Source organism: Palaemon carinicauda, chromosome 22 (assembly GCF_036898095.1).
Source record: "Palaemon carinicauda isolate YSFRI2023 chromosome 22, ASM3689809v2, whole genome shotgun sequence".
NCBI classification, from domain to species: Eukaryota; Metazoa; Arthropoda; class Malacostraca; order Decapoda; family Palaemonidae; genus Palaemon; species Palaemon carinicauda.
Genome location: NC_090746.1, coordinates 66,514,545 through 66,519,544, shown reverse-complemented (window position 1 = coordinate 66,519,544; position 5,000 = coordinate 66,514,545). Strand labels below are relative to the sequence as shown.

General features: G+C 33.7%; 1 protein-coding gene across 1 annotated transcript in view; it reads left to right on the top strand.

Annotated features, from left to right (window-relative positions):
- LOC137616504 (5-phosphohydroxy-L-lysine phospho-lyase) overlaps window positions 1-5,000 on the top strand; it is a 48,490-nt gene that overhangs the window by 918 nt on the left and 42,572 nt on the right. The gene's annotated exons all lie outside the window — the stretch shown is intronic.

Here is a 5,000-nt window from a genome sequence, read left to right as displayed (position 1 = left end):
ATATATATATATACATGCATATAATAGAATATATATATAGATATATATTATAGAATATATATATGTATACATACATACATATATATATATATATATATATATATATATATATGTGTGTGTGTGTGTGTGTGTGTGTGTGTGTGTGCGTATTTATATGTAAAATAACAACAACAATAATAATAATAATAATAATAATAATAATAATAAAATGGGATATTAAGTTAACACTGGCTTTGTCAAGGGTAGAGTGAATACCTGTGTGACCGTATTTTGTGAATAATAGGTAAGCTACCGAGATATTGATTTAAATCACACTCAAAACATAAAGCCTAAAAAAGTGGACTACGCATCATTTTTCGTCACTCACGTAATGCAAATGGAATTTTTAAATTGCTTTTGGTATAGGTGTTTCTTATATATGCACAGGTAGATATCAGGAGTGTGTACGTAAAGAAGTATGTGCATGTCTTTATGTAATTTAGAAATAAATATATATATATATATATATATATATATATATATATATATATATATATATATATATATATATATATAAGTAATTGTGTATGTATATAATATACTGTATATAATTATACAGGCTTTGTCCCGCAGTGGACTAGAAACATTTGCATTTGTTGTTGCTGCATATATTATATACAGTATATACTGTAAGTTATGAATGTATATACTTATAGGCGTATTGATGATTTATATATATCATCTTCACCATCAGCCGTTACTAGTCCATTGCAGAACAAAGGCCTCAGACATGTCCTTCCACTTGCATCTGTTGATGGTGTTTCTGTGCCAATTTGTACCGGCAAATTTTCTTAGTTCATCAATCCATCGTCTTCTCTTCCTTCCCCTGCTTCTTTTGCAATCTCTACTAATCCATTCTGTTATTTTTAATGTCCATCTGTTAATTATCATACTCATTATATGTCCTGTCCACGTTTATTTCTTGTCCTTACCTGTTAAAATATCCTCTACTTTAGTTTGCTCTCGTGTCCATGGTGCTCTTTTTTTCTGTCTCAGTATTAATCCCATCATTATTCATTCCATAGCTCTTTCAGTTATAACTTGCTTATGTTTTAAGGCTTTAGTAAAGCTCCAAGTTGTTTTTTATAAGTTAATACTGATAGGACCGTCTTATTAAATACTTTTCTTTTTAGAGAAAGGGTCATTTTACATTTCATAATATCACTTTGTTTTTCAAAAGCTCTCCATCTCATGCTTAGCCTTCTTTTAATTTCGGTTTCATGTCCTAGGGAAATACTTACTAGTATATATATATATATATATATATATATATATATATATATATATATGTGTGTGTGTGTGTGTGTGTGTTTATATGTATGTTGTATATAATCTGAAATTATTATACTCAAAGCAGACTAAAGTATTTACATACAAAAGTACATAATAAAACCTACGGAAATGCTGTGTAATTAATCAGAACATCATTACTCCATTCACCGAGTAAAGCCAAACCCCACAACACTGGTTCCATCCGGCGTTCACTCTGATAACCACAAAAATTCCTAACAAGAATGAAAGATTAAATGCCTCTGGTTTCGTGAACATAGCAAGTCAAATATCACTTTCTCGAAAGCGGTTCAGTCCGGATGTACATGGGTCTGAAGTGGATAAGTTGATGAATGGCGTATATGAAGTTTTCATGATGGTAAGGTCGAATTGGTTACGGTTTTACGGTACTTATGCGAGAGATTAGATTTGAGTAGGACACAATTTACAGATATGATTAGTCTACGTCGTAATTTTCAACCAATAGGTAGGCCTAAGGAGAGATGTATTAATCCTTTACTACATATATAAACATACAAAAGCATATATCGATCATACACATACGTTCATATAAAATGTACATACAAACAACTCATACTTGCATACCAGAGGCTACCTCAAAGTTAAGGTATTTTCTCTTAAAATTTACTTATATGTGGTTTAAAAGACTAATGAAAGATTTAAGTGTATTGACTGCCTGCATTATGGAAATAAACTTTACCATAGAACCTAATATCCTTCGATATATATAAAGTTAGTAAGAAACTTCCGTTCGAGAAAGAAGTTAGACAGGGAGACCTCATCTCTCATAAATTATTCACAGCATGTCTATAAGACGATTTTAGACATTAATATTGGGAAAATGTAGCGATTAATATTAATGTGTAATACCCTAACAACTTGAGATTTGCAGGTGACATAGTTATGTTTAGTGAATCATGGGAGGAATTGCAAAAGATCATAGAGGATTTCAATAGAGAAAGCAGAATTGTAGGAATGAAAATGAACATGAGTAAAAATAAGATAATTTTCAATGAAAATATAAAGAAAAATAAGAGTTATGGACGAAGCTCTAGAAATTGTTAATGAATGTATGTACATAGGAAAGACAGTAAGTGTTTCCCCAGGAAACGAGACTGAAATTAAAAGAAGGATAAGCATGGGATGGAGATCGTTTGGAAAAGGAAATGAGATTATGAAAATAAAAATGCCACTTTCTCTAAAAAGAAAAGTATTTAATCACATGGTCCTACCAGTTTCATCCTATGCATCAGAAAACTTGAGCCTTACTAAATCCTTAGAACATAAGCTAGTTACAACTCAAAGCTAAGGAAAGAATAATGATAGGAATAACATTGAGACAGAAAAACAGCAATATGGATACGAGAGTAAATTAAAGAAGGGGATATTCTACAAACAACTAAGAAAAAGAAATGGACGTGAGCAGAACATATAATGAGAATGGCAGATAATAGATGGGCATTATGAATAGCAGAATGGGTGCCTAGAGATTGCAAAAGAAGCAGGGGAAGAAAGAGAAAACGATGGATTGACGAACTAAGAAAGTTTGAGGGTGTGGACTGGCATAGAAAGACCATAAACAGTGGGAGTGGAAGGACAAGTCTGAAGCCTTTGTTCTGCAGTGGACTAGTAATGGTATATATATATATATATATATATATATATATATATATATATATATATATATATATATATATATATATATATATATATATATATATCTGCTTTTTTGGGTCTTATTCTCTACAACACCGTACTAAGCAACTGCTGAATTTAACGCCAGTTACCCCTCAGCACTGAATGGTCTCCCGGATCCCCGGCACCGGGTCTTATGATAAACGAAAACGCGATTAAGTAACAGGTTATGAAAGACTTTAAAATATCTATATGAAAAGAAATGCTCAAAGGCAGAAGACGCATTACAACACAAGCCTCGGAATCAGGTAGCAAGTTAATTATGGCTCTACTTAATCATAAGAATAATTATCAATCTTCATTCTAATGACTTTCTATCAACAAGAGGTATTCCAAACAGTTCACGTTTTCAGATGACTGATGTAAAATAACTAGGTTGCTTTATTGTAGACTTCACATGTTATGTCTTAATAAATAATACGCTGTGTAATATTCTTCTTCTTGATACTCTACATTCAAAAGAATATATACGACAAACACATCTTGTAGGTCTTGCAGGCCACAGGGGCTCCCAGTATGATAGGGCCAGGAAAATGTTTCATCTCCAAAACGCAAATAAATGAAGTGCTTCGTTTCATCTTTACTTAAATCACTACTTTCCCACCGTTATTCCCACATTAAGGGGTCGGTTGCCTGATGCGCCCTCTCCAATGCCTTCTATCAAAGGCACCCTTTTCTAACAAACCTCTTCTCTCCATATAATCCCCCACCTTATCTCGACATTAATTCTTTGTTTCCCTCTCGATCTTCTCCCTCAAACAGGTTCCTCCCAAGCCCTCTTCACTCCCTCCCCACCATCCATCCTCAACATATGCCCACACCATCTCAGTCGTGACAGTCTTATCATCTCTGTAATCTTTACTATGCCTGCCATTCTTCTTATTTCATCGTTATCCAATCATTCAAGCAATGATATTTCCATAATCCACCTCAGCATTCTCTTCTAAGTTTTCTCACGCTTTACTTCCCCTTTTTGTCTTGAGCCCTCGTTTCTAATCCATACATTAACAGTGGTCTTATTACTGTGCTGTAGATCTGGACTTTTAGATTGACTGGTACCGTGACTTCTTATCACATACCACTCCCGCTACCTCCCTCCACTTCCCCCAAGCTCCCTTTATCCTATTCTCAGCTTCAGCCTCACATCCTCCCTCCTGACTTATAGCAGATCCCAAGTATCTAAATTGTTCCACCTTTTCTTATAACAGAGCCTATACTTTCATGCATAGCTATCCTGTACCTAACTCCCTTGCTGCTCATCATAGATTCAGTCTTATCCAGATTTACTCTCAAGGCACAAATATCCAAAGTATCTTGCCACTCTACAATCCGTCTCTGTAGGCTACGTCTTTCTCATTTTTAGCTGTAATCAGTAAATCATTCGCATATAGCATCTCCCACACTACTTTAGAGTAATTTCCTACATTTCCAAATACTAAACTCAAACGAAGAATATTACTTTTTGTTATTATTGTACATTAAATTATATGTAGTGAATAAACCCAATGCTTCGTTACATAAGCGCTAAAATTAACGCGTTCAAACAAGTAGGCCTACACTATTCTATTTGTTTCCTTGTTTCCTTTCCTCACGGGACTATTTTCCTTGTTGGAGTCCTTAGGCTTATAGCATCGTGCTTTTCTAACTAGGGTTGTAGCTTAGTTAATATAATAATAATAATAATAATAATAATAATAATAATAATAATTAATAAATGTGCATATCACAGCTGACCACATACCTTATTCACTTCCCTTTTCCTCTACTTTTTCGGTAGATTCTTTTCCTAAAGCCCTTATCCACGATGGACGTTGTTCTATCAGCTATTATCATACACTTCGTGTGGTCTGTCATTCCTGAGAAGTGGATGCATCGTAATCACAAACTCTTTTATCAAAATTGAAAACTCGTCAAACTGTATCTTCTTGCTGAGCAAACTTCAGCAATTTACATAGATAATTATCAGACGGTTTATT